At 36.4% G+C, this 12,621-nt stretch overlaps 1 non-coding gene across 1 annotated transcript; it reads left to right on the forward strand.

The window, feature by feature from the left end:
• The first annotated feature begins 10,620 nt into the window (after window positions 1-10,620).
• Window positions 10,621-10,724, forward strand: LOC150064250 (small nucleolar RNA U13). The gene has a single exon (XR_016535320.1). It is a non-coding gene; the product is annotated as a small nucleolar RNA U13 (small nucleolar RNA).
• Window positions 10,725-12,621: the final 1,897 nt, after the last annotated feature.

The following is a 12,621-nucleotide window of genomic DNA, read 5'->3' on the forward strand; positions in this document are numbered from 1 at the left end:
TTGGTCAGGGCTTGCGCTCTGGGTCTGGGTGCTGTCCCTGAGCTCTTCCACTCACAGTTACCACCCTACCCCTGGAGCCACAGTGCCTCTTTTAGTTTTCTAGTGGTTAATTGGAGATAAGAGTCTCACAGACTTTAGTGCCAGGGCTAGCTTTAAACTGTAATCCTCGGATCTCAGCCACTTGAATTGCATGATTACAGGCATGAGCCACTGCACCTGGCCTGAAACTTTCTATGAGACAGAGGTATTTACCACAGTATTTTTCATAAGCTCAATATTCGAGGATAGTTAGAGAACAAAACAGATCCAGAGTAAAAGTTCAGAAATTTGGAGGATTTAGAGCTAACTACAACTTTATTATTATTATTTCAAGTAGTACAACGGGAGTATCAAGGTGAACCAAAATTTGAGTGCTTTTAACTAAGGTCAGTAATTATTTAGTATTAAGATCAAGGTTAGGGTTAAGGTTTCCAGCCTGGGTTACAGTTAGGGGTAGGTAAGTGGGAAATTTAGTGTAAAACAAATGTTTTAGAACCATAAATTGAATAAGAGTTAGGATGAATGTGATATACAATATTGCTATTAATATTGGGATTCTGGCACAACTACTCTTAGGATTAGCTTCAGTGTTCCAGGTAGCAGTAGATTTTGGGTTAGAGGTAGAGTAAGATATTGGGCAACACTGCGAAATGGTTCTGGGTTTTTTTTTTTTTTTTTTTTTTTGCCAGTCCTGGGCTTGGGCTCAGGACCTGAACACTGTCCTTATACTTTCTCAAGGCTAGAGCTCTACCACTTGCGCCTCAGCACAACTTCCAGTTTTTTTCTATGTATGTGATACCAAGGAATCGAACTTAGGTCTTTGTGCATACTAGGCAAGCACTTTTACCACTAGACCAAACTCCTGTCCCTGCAAAATGTTTTAAGAAGGATGAGTTTACTCAAAGTGAAGATACAAGAACACTAGTATATTTGTGTCCTTTTAGCATTCAAAGGTCATTAAGGCCAAGTTTGTAGGATTTTTCTAGCTCAGGTTAGTAAAAACAAAGTTTCTATTGAAACTGGAATAATTTTCTTACGTTTACTATTTGATTTTAATTTGTACCATGGGTAGGGTTAGGTCTCTGGTTTGGATTAGCGCTAGGATTAGGGTGAGCAAATGGTTAGATGTTAAGTAAATCTTTTACTTACTTCAGGATCTAGGCATTCAGGAAAAGTTAGAGTTAATGCAAACTAGAGAATTTTCCATAAGATCAAAATTGAATACAATGGATTTCTGTCTGGGATTAGGAAAGGGATAGGAAATTTGGTGTCAAACTGAAAATAAATTTTAGAACTACAAGCCAAGTAAGAGGAATGATGAAATTGGCTATATATCTGAGGAGTTAAGTATAGTGAGGCTTAAGAACTTTGGGTAAGATATTGTGAAAAACTGCAGCCTGTTTTAAGGATGATTCATTGATTCAAATTTGGGATGCAAATAACCCCCAGTTTCTGTTTCTTTTAGTATTCAAGAGTAATGAGGGCTAGGTTTAGGGTTCGTTTTCTAGTTCATCTTAGGTTAGTGCTTGCGAAGGTAAATAGGGTAAAACTGAGTTTTTAAGCAACAATTAGAAGTAAAATTAATGTGAAATTTACTAGAAACTACAGTATTTTCCTTACATTTACCATTAGGGGCAAATTAGACTTATTTTTAAAGTTATGCTTCCTGTTAAGTGAAAGGAATCTGGTTATGTTTAGTAAATGAATTAGGTACTGAGTAAATCTGAAACTTACATTCAAGAAAAGTTAATATGAATGGAAGCTACAGTACTTTTCATAATATTAGGGCTTGTGCACAATGAATAAAATAGTCCATGTTAGGGAACAAAATAGCTTCAGAGTTTGAATAAGGAAATCTGGAGGAACTATGCTGCTGTCAGAAAAAACGACATCGCCCCATTTGTTAGGAAATGGAAAGACTTAGAAAAAATCATATTAAGTAAAGTAAGCCAGACTCAAAGGAACTTAGGCTCAATGGTTTCCCTCATTTGTCATAATCAGTAGAAACCTTGGGCTCTACTAGCAGAGATCTGCAATAGAGCAAAACCTTGATACATAAGGCCATATAGTATGAAGCTAATTGAAAGGACCTGCAGGATATTGAAACAAAAGCCATATAATGAATGATTGTTGTCCTTAATGTACTATGTTATCTCTCATCTCCTTTGCTGTCCCTTGGGTATCTCATATTGTTACAGTACCTCACTTTGTTATTTGATATATTGAATTTATTTGTATTTGGTTATTTGAAATTTGATAGGGAAGGGGGGAAACCAAGACAGGGGGGGGCAGTGGGAGGGAGGGAAATGGGGACCAAGACATGTGAAAGGGTATCAATGTATGTGAATTAATGCACCTTCTATATGGCAAATATCATGTAACTCTTTTATTAATTACAATAAAAAATATATAAAACAAAAAAAAACTGGTGGACTATGATGAATGAAAACTCGAGTATTTTTCATTGACTTCAGGATTGGTAACCATTAGGATCAAGGTTAGGGTTAGGGCTTCTGGCCAGGATTCATCTTAGGGTTAGGGAAATTGAAAATTTAGTTCAAATTGAAAGATCTATGATCTATGAGGAAGAGTTAGGATACATATGAAATAAACTATTTCTATTAATATTAGGATTTGTGAATAATTAGGCTTAAGGGTAGCTTCAGTGTTACAGGTGTGGTTAGGGTAAAGTCTAGAAGTAGATTAAGATATTAGATAAAATTCCACCCTATTTTAAGAAGGAAACATTGTGTCAAAATTATAGTGAATGAAAGGTGGTGTATTTGTGTTGCCTTTTTTTTTTTTGGCCTGTCCTGGGCTGAGCTCAGGACCTGAGCACTGTCCTTGGACTTTCTCAAGGCTAGAGCTCTACCACCTGAGTCTCAGCACCACTTCTAGCTTTTTTTTTTCTTCTATGTATGTGGAACCAAGGAATTGAACCCGGGTCTTCATGCATGCTAGGCAAGCACTCTACCACTAGACCAAACTCCTGGCCCCTATTTGTGTTACTTTTAGCATTGGAACATAATTCATATTAAAGTGAGGGTTAGTTTTTTTTTTAATTCCAGTTATGGTAGGGTTATGGAAAAGTAAACTTCAAAGTGGAATCTCAATAGAAACTAGAGTCTGTTTTTACCATTTACTACTCAGTTTTAATTTGAGTTGCAATTGTGTTCAGATTTCCAGTTATGTTTAAGGTTATGGTGAAGAGGAGGAAATGAGTTGAGTAAACATATTTTAGTATCTAGGAATTCAGGAAAAGTTAGCATCAGTGGAAACTACAGTATTCTTTTTTCATGATAATCAGGAATTGAGGTTAATGTTGTTGTTTACATTAGAGAATGTGGTTGTGTTAGTGTTAAAGACAGGAAATACCGAGACTTTAGAACAAACTGCAACTTAAAAAAAAATAACTGTAGTATCCGTTAGGATGAATCAAGACTTTCATTTTTTGTGTTAACTTTATGACTGTGGTACTAACAGAACAAGATTAAGATTAGGGTATCTGGGAAGGGTTATGATTTGGATTAGGGGAATATACAATAGCGGCAGCTTGAGAGAAAATTTTAGAACTACAAGGTGAGTATGAGTTAAGATGAATGTAAAATAGAGTATTACTACAAATATTGGGATTCAGGTACAATTAGGCTTAGGATTAGCCTCAGTGTTGCAATAAAGGTTAGGGTTAGGGCTAGCAAAAAGGTAAACTATTGGGTAACTGCAATCTATTTCATGAAGGATGAGTTGAATCAAAGGAAATGTGAGTGTTAGAGCAGAATCAATGGGTATTACCATCTTAAATGCAGAAAAATAACAGTAAAGAACAGAATAAAACAGACACATTTATAGGTTGAATGTAAAACCTGTTTTAAAAAAAATTGCTTTGAATCAAAGCACATGGAGTTGTGCTGCTTAGCTTGTTTCTTCACTAGAGGTTTTCTGTTTAAGACTAGGTGGAGAAATGTGATGACAAAGTGAAGATCAACTGAAAAAGCACATGCTATTCCCTAGTTCACTACTTTAGAAGATGTTCACTATACTAATATTTAATGTCCCGTAAGGTCATGTGCTCTGAACTGGTCCAGGACTAAGAGGTGGCCCAGTCCTTCCTGGAACCTGCTATCTCAGTCTTGATTCTCTTGTGTCTGCTTTCTACGTGCTGGTATTATTGAGGTGGACCACTGGATCTGGCTAAGCCAGATTTTTATCATTCTTGCTAAATATTCTTGTCACATAGATTATGATCGACTATTAGATGAAAGAGAGCTTTATATTATTCACATGGTAGGTGTTTCTTCAGAAAAGTGCTTAGTGATGTGACCTGCTCTCAAATGCACAGGTGCTTCAAGTTAATGTAGCCAATGTAAGTGATTAGACTATAAACAAATATGCCTCATTTCTTTAAAAAAAACTATAATGTATACTATTTTATCATCATTTAATATAGTCATCCATGGACACATAAAGACAACAAAAACCATCACATTTCTCAGAACTGTTCCAAATTCTTAGAACTCAAGGAAATTGAGAATCATACATGTTTAGAATTTGTGGTATTTGAGGGTCATCCTCAAATATATCTATATGTTCATGTATACTGTAAATATAGTATTAAGACAGATTTTCAATTTATGCTCCCTTAATCCTTACTACTTCTCTGTCACTGGACAGAAGCAAAAAGAAGCCAAGTCAAAAGTTTCTGTGAAGGAAATTCAGTTCTAATAGAGGCACAGGCAAAGAAAACACTATCCACATGGGAATAAGCACACATAGACAAGCTAATCAATATTACTACTACTACTACTACTACTAATAATAATAATAGTAATAATAGGAGAACAGTAGATTTCCAATTCCTGGACTTAATACTAAATTTCTACATGGATCCTGAAAACCATGAGGAGAAGGGGAAGGAAATGATTGACTGAGATCCAGATATGGAACGTGCATTCTAACTTCTGTGGAAGTCAGACTTTATGTGGCACTGACTCAAAGGAATCTGCTATGAAGTAATAATGTGTCTACATTGATGTAGAAAACTGGAATAAATATTTCAGCAAGCAAAGGACCATGCTCTCAGAATACAGCACATAGGCAGGAAATTTTTTCCATATATTTTTTATTGTAATTAATGGAAGGGTTAAATTACATTCGCCAGATGGAAGGTGCATTACTTCATATACATTGATACCCTTTCTCATGTCTTGGTCCCCATATCACCCCTCACCCCCACCCTCATCTTGTTTCCCCCTCTTTCCTATCCAATTTCAAATAACCAAATATGCATATATCCAATATATCAGATAACAAGGTGAAATACTGTGACAATATGAGATAACCAAGGGACAGCAAAAGAGATGAGAGGTAACATAGTACATTAAGGACAACAATCACTCGTTATATGGCTTTTGTTTCTATATCCTAGAGGTCCTTTCATTTAGCGTCATACTGTATGGCCTTATGTATCTAGGTTTTGCTCTATTGCAAATCTCTGCTAGAGGAGTCCAAGGTTTCTCCTGATTATAGCAAATGAGGGAAACCATTGAGGCTATGTTCCTTTGAGTCTGGCTTACTTCACTTAGTAAGATTTTTTCTAAGTCTTTCCATTTCCTTACAAATGGGGAGATGTCGTTCTTTCTGACAGCAGCGTAGAATTCCATTGTGTACAAATATCACATCTTGTTGATCCACTCATCAACTGAGGGACACCTGGGTTGGTTCCATATCTTTGCTATGGTAAATAGTGCTGCAACGAACATCGTTGTGGTAGTGGACTTAGTATGTCCTTGTTTCTGGATGATTGGGTAAATGCCAAGTAGTGGCTGGGTCATAGGGGAGCTCTATGTTTAGTCTTTTGAAGAACTGCCATACTGCTTTCCATAGTGGTTGAACAAGCTTGCACTCCCACCAGCAGTGTAGTAATGATCCCTCCTGGCCACATCCCCTCCAACATCTGTTGTTACTAGTTTTCTTGATCCTGGCCATTCTAACTGGAGTGAGGTGGAATCTTAGCGTTGTTATGATTTGCATTTCTTTTATGACCAGAAATGTTGAGCATTTCTTCATGTGTCTATAGACAATTCTTATTTCTTCTTCAGAGAAGACTCTCTTTAAGTCTTTGGCCCATCTTTTGATGGGATGGTTGTTTCTTTGGAGATTAGTTTTGGAGTGATTCAATTTTTTGAGCTGTTGATATATTTTAGAGATGAGGCCTTTGTCCGTTGTTTGGTTAGTGAAGATCTTCTTCCATTCTGTAGGCTTCCTAATTAACTTACTAGCTATGTCCTTTGCCATACAGAAGCTCTGCAGTTTAATGCAGTCCCACTTATCCAGCCTTTCTCTGATTTGTTGTGTTTCTTGGTCCTTATTAAGAAAGTTTCGACCTGTGCCAAGGAGGTCTAGTGTATCTCCTATTCCTTCTTGTAAAGTTTTCAGTGTGTTGGGTTTTACCTCGAGGTGTTTGATCCATTTGGAGTTAATTCTAGTGCAGGGTTACAAAGAAGGATCCAACTTTAGCTTTCTGTAGATGCTTAACCAGTTCTGCCAGCACCACTTGTTGAAGAAGGCTGTCTTTCTTCCATTCTACTTTTTTGGCTCCCTTGTCAAAGATTAGGTGGCCATAGGTCTGGGGTTTAATATCTGGGTCCTCAGTTCTATTCCATTGGTCTTCAGGTCTGTTCTTGTGCCAGTACCAAGCTCTTTTGATAATTATAGCTCTGTAATAGAGTCTAAAGTTTGGTATTGAAATACCTCCTGCGCTGTTCTTTTTGCTAAGAAGTATTTTTGCTATACGGGGTCTTTTATTATTCCATATGAAATTTTGGATTGCCTCTTCTATTTCTTTAAAGAATGACATTAGGGTATTGATGGGTATTGCGTTGAATTTGTAGATAGCCCTTGGCAAGATTGTCATTTTCACGATGTTGATTCTTCCAATCCAGGAGCATGGGAGGTTTTTCCATTTTCTCAGTTCTGCTTTAATTTCCTTTTTCAGGGTTTTTAAAGTTTTCATCAAAAAAGGTCCTTTACATTCTTAGTTAAGTTAATTCCTAGGTACTTTATTCTCTTTGAGGCTATTGAAAAAGAAGTTGCTTTCCTGATTGTTTCCTCATTCTTCTCACTGTTGGTATAGAGGAAGGCAGTTGATTTTTGAGGGTTAATTTTATACCCTGCTACCTTTCCAAAGTTTTGAATCCACTCAAGGAGCTTGGGAGTGGAGTCCATAGGGTTCTTTAAATACAGAATCATGTCATCAGGCAGGAAATTTTGTACCTCTCGATTTATTCTGTATGGACAGTCTGTTTTTTAGATTTTTTTTCTTTTTTTTCATTTTTTTTCAGATCTTAACAATCATTAAAAGACAGAATCCAGTCCAAAGAGGATTAATAAGAAGGAGAAAGAAAAGGTCCATTCTGGAAGGGCCAATGACATAATTAATAAGATCAGAACCAATAAGAGTTAGTGCAATGTCTCAAATGGGAAGTCCAAAATTTCATAAATCCAGTCTTCCCTTGGTCCCTTGGTCCAAACTGATCTTTAATACCTACAGGAGAAAGAACAGTCACAGTCAAATAACTGTCTGCTAAGAGAAAAATAATTTCTGGTCTAGAAATGTAAAAAATATGCTCCTATACACATTTCTGATGGAGAAGGAGGTATTTTTTCCCCAAATGATATCAGTTATCTGAGTTGTGTCCAAGTTGAGTTCTCAATGGATTCCAGCAGAAAAGTATACAAATTTCACTTCAGAGGAATGTGCACCAGGCCCCCAATAGAATTCCCTTGTTTCCATTCTGTGCAAAACAAAATTTCAGTAGCAATAGGCAAGGAAGGAAAAATATATTTCTTCCAAGGGCTATCTGGATATTTATAACATTCATGGGCCATACAAAAATTATCAATGGAGACAGACAGTCATGCAGCTGACAAAAGGCATACTTGTATGTGTCAGTCCTGTCATGTAGCAAATGATTTTGCAGCCCTTAGACAGCCCAATCGTCTGATGATCACTATATTTCCCAGAGAAGTATTTAAAAGGAAAAGCAAATAGAAGAGCTCTTCATTCTAGAATGTTTCTTTTGTTTTTTGTTGTTGTTGTTGTTGTTGTTGTTTTTGCTAGTCCTGGGCTTGAGCTCAGGGCCTGAGCACTGTCCTTGGACTTTCTCAAGGCTAGAGCTCTACCAGTTGAGCCTCATCACCACTTCTGGCTTTTTTCTATGTATGTGGTACTGAGGAATTGAACCCGGGTCTTTGTGCATGCTAGGCATGCTACCACTAGGCCAAACTCCCAGCCCTTCATTCTAGAAATTTTTAAATTTAACACTCATAAAGAAACTTCTATTGTAGAAGTCAAGATCAATTCATAAACATTAGGTAACAGAAATCTCTTAGTGTACCATAAATAATGACATTGAACTTACAGTATCAGAAAGATAGTCAAGCCTAGGGCTCTTAGAACCACCCAATACTTGTATACCAGACTGTAATCCATTATCTAATACAGCAATGCTTGGCAATTATCAAAACAGATACATAAACAAAGGATGGGATAAGAAGGAAAAATAAAGCAATGTTGAAGAACAGAACATTTTAAGAAGGAACCATTACCAGGAAATTAAAAAAAAAAAAAAAAAAAAAAAACCACGAGGAAACAAAACTGGATACCAGTGGCTCATGCCTATAATCCTAGGTACTTAGGAAGCTGAGATCTGAGAACTGCAGTTCAAAACCAGCCTGGGCACCAAAGTCTATTAGAATCTTATCTCCAACTAACCACCAGAAAACCAGAAGTGGTGCTGTGGCTCAGGTGGTAGAGCAATAGCCTTGAGCTGAAGAGCTCAGGGACAGTGCCAGGCCCAGTTCAGGACCCACCACTGACCAAAAAAAAAAAAAAGAGAAAAAGAGAAATATAGGAAATATAGTAACTTGTCTATATACAGGTGAGTAGAAAGAACCAGAAGGGTAGTGAGTAAGGTATCATTACCATTAGCAAGATTCAGATAACTTCTCTGTGAGCTTTTCTCAGGTTCATCTTAACCTACTAAGGAAGATATAGCTCCAAATTCCCACACTTTACTAACAAATGTTGTAGAAATCATGTCCATTATTTCAACATTCAAATAGGCAGATATTTTATCTTTTTCTGTTGAATATTTTCTCAAGTGATCTAGCATTCTTTCCTCAAAGTGAATGTATCATAGAAGTGTATAAATTTCAGGAATCAGGTAGAATTTTATGTTTTTTCCCCTTCTATGAGCCATTATAAAATTCAGCATTAGATTCCTTTTTTTTTTTTTTTGCCAGTCCTGGGCTTGAGCACAGGGCCTGAACACTGTCCTTGGACTTTCTCAAGGCTAGAGCTCTACCACTTGAGCCTCAGCACCACTTCTGGCTTTTTTCTATGTATGTGGTACCGAGGAATTGAACCCAGGTCTTCATGCATGCTAGGCAAGCACTTTAACCACTAGGCCAAACTCCCGGCCCCATCATTAGATTCTTTTAAAAGGCAAAGTAGAGTAAAATGACCCATGTGGCTGGTATTTTCTTTTCACAGTCAATATTGGAGAAAGAGCTCCCATATTAGACAAATTTTCTATGTAAGAAACAAACCCTGGAAGGGTAATACTCTAAGTTATTATATACAAGTAAATATAATATATTAACTAAGAGGCATAATAATAATCTCAAAGAATAATTTCAGAGCTGCAGAAAAACTTAGAAAAAAATTGCAAGAGATTAGGGCTGCGAGTGTGGCCAAGTGGTAGAGTGCTTGCCTAGCCTGCATGAAGCCCTGGGTTCGATTCCTTGGTAGCACATACACAGAAAAAGCAAGAAGTGGTGCTGTTGCTCAAGTGGCAGAGCACTAGCCTTGAGCAAAAAATGTCCAAGTGCAGTGCCCGGGCACTGAATTCAAGTCCCAGGACTGACAAAGAATTTTTCAAAAAAAAAAAAAAAGCAAAAAGAGAAAACTAGAGATTAAAAGACCTATAGCTCATTTAGACAGTCCTTAGTAACATAATATGCTACGTAAGAAAAATACTTTTTCCACACAAAAGATAATGCATTCACCAATCAAAAAGTGATGAAGTTTCCAGCATGGGATTACTGCAAGGTCTAGCTAGTGATCATAATATTCAAGATTTTGCTTTCAGTATTGTTCAGAGTGGAAGGCGCATGCCATAAAAAAAATTGCATTCAGCACAGATCTCTGAGAAGACATCATTGCTGAACTGATTTATTTTAAAGCAGTTGAAATTCTTAAAATTTTATGTTGGGATAGTTTGTCCATACCAGGTTTGTATTCAGATTCTAGAATCTGCTCACTTCTATTGCAAGTCTTGATCAAGGATTATCACATACCAAGTAGCTTCTTCATTGAAAAAAAAAAAAAAAAAGAAGTCCTTAGAAAAGTCATAGAAATCCCTCTCCAAGGGAAGGAGGGAAAACATGGGGAGGGAAATAGAGACAAAAGCATGAGAAGGGGTATCAATGTGTGAGAAGTAATGCACCTACTACCTGGAGAATGTAACTATAACCCCTCTATACATTTCCCTGACAATAAAGATATTATAAAATTTAAAAATTCCTTTCCTGTTCATATGTGTGATGATTGTGTCTTTACACACTTGTATGTCATGTGCCTCCCTCAGATCTTGTTTTGACATGGGCACATAAACTGTCTGATGTGAAAAAAGAAAGTTTCAGAATTTTCAAAAAGGGAAAAATACATTTCAATATTGCATAATATTTATTCTTTTTTTTTTTTTTTTTTTTTTGCCGGTCCTGGGCTTGATCTCAGGGCCTGAGCACTGTCCTTGGACTTTCTCAAGGCTAGAGCCTCAGTACCACTTCTGGCTTTTATCTGTGTATGTGGTACCAAGGAATTGAACCCAGGCCTTGGTGCATGCTAGGCAAGCACTCCACCACTAGGCCAAACTCCCAGCCCCTATGTTTATTCTTAATAGAGAAAGTCAATGTGAAAGAAAATAAATATTTGCAACATTCTTAATTCTATATAATTGAAAATACTATTCAACTTTTAAAGAAAAATATCTTTTTGAATCTATCAGGTGAATAATATTTTTAAGTATAATTCCCTAATAAGGAGAGGCTTATTTTCAAAACTTTGGAAAACAGTACTGAAATACCCTTTACTTATTTATTTTGTGGGGTAGTACTGGGTGTCAAATTCAGGGCCATGTACATGTTCAGAAAGGGCTCAACTATTGAGGTATACTCCCAACTCATACACTTTATATTACTTTAATTTTTTAAAAATTTTTACAATTTTGTCTTTAAGTAGTTGTAGCTTTGTACCTTTGTTCAATTCACTGATGGTACAAGGTATTTTTGAGTGCCACCTCTTTCATCATTCTTCTCTATCACCCTCAACTTCACCAATACCTTCACATTCACTCCCTGCAAACCTTACACTTTATTTATTTACTTACTTACTTACTTACTTTATTTATTTATTTATTGTGGGTCATAGGACTTGAACTTGGCTTGGGCGCTGTCCCTGAGCTCTTCAGCTCAAGGCTACCTCCCGACATTTGAGCCAAGCCCCACTTCCCATTTTCTGGAGGTTAATTGGAGATAAGAGTCTCAGGTCTTTTTATGCTGGGGCTATCTTTGAACCTTGATCCACAGATATCAGCCTCCTGAGTAGCTAGGATTACAGGCATGAGCCACCGTGGCCGCTAACACTTTATTTTTTAAATGAGACTTTAAAACTTTATTTTTTAAATGAGACTTTAAAACTTGGACATTGATACATTAACTAGTGTTTATGGTATTAACTTCTAAGTTGAAGTTTGAAGACCAACTTTTTTTTCACTTTGAAGTTGTTTAAATTAGCAAAAGAATGTACATCTGAGGTCATTCAGTGTTAATTTGAATAAGAATTACAATCCTTTATAAATTAAGATTAATCTTAAATTTTACCTGTTGTATATAAACAAAGAGAGCCTTTTTCTCAGAAGGCCCATACCTAAGGAATTTATAAACAGTGACCAAGAAGTTCACATTTCCATATTGTATTTCATCCAGAGCGCATGAAGAGCTGCAAGAGGCAGCTTTTTTGTAAAGAAAATAAAAGCAGATATTCTAATTATGACCACAGGGAAGTACTGCTTATTGTTTTAATGAACATAATCAAACAACCATGGAAATCAAGTGCTTCAAAATGACCATCTGACTAGGTATACACAATTCAAGAATGCTGCCATTTATTGCTCAGATCAATATTGGATGTCTTTTTTGATAATAGCTTCCAAAAGCCCCTAAATATTTTTATAATGGAAAAATCCATGTCCCATAAGGGAAGATCCGACTTTGGAACACATTTGGGATTAGGTTTGATGAACATAGATATCCCTGGCCTTGATGTAAAAATAAAGTAAGGCATAAAATATAAAAATTTTTCTTGCAACTATTAAGATTACTTTAAAGACAAGTTCCAAGGAAGATTTTTTTTAATGTAAAGGTGATGTCCAGTGGGGCTACAGTTACCTAAGTAAGGAAATAAGTGCAATTCTTGTTGAATATTGTTACCCCCACGTAAATTTTTCCTTTTATACCCCT

This window comes from Megascapheus bottae, chromosome 4 (assembly GCF_031878675.1).
Source record: "Megascapheus bottae isolate mThoBot1 chromosome 4, mThoBot2.hap1, whole genome shotgun sequence".
Lineage (NCBI taxonomy): Eukaryota > Metazoa > Chordata > Mammalia > Rodentia > Geomyidae > Megascapheus > Megascapheus bottae.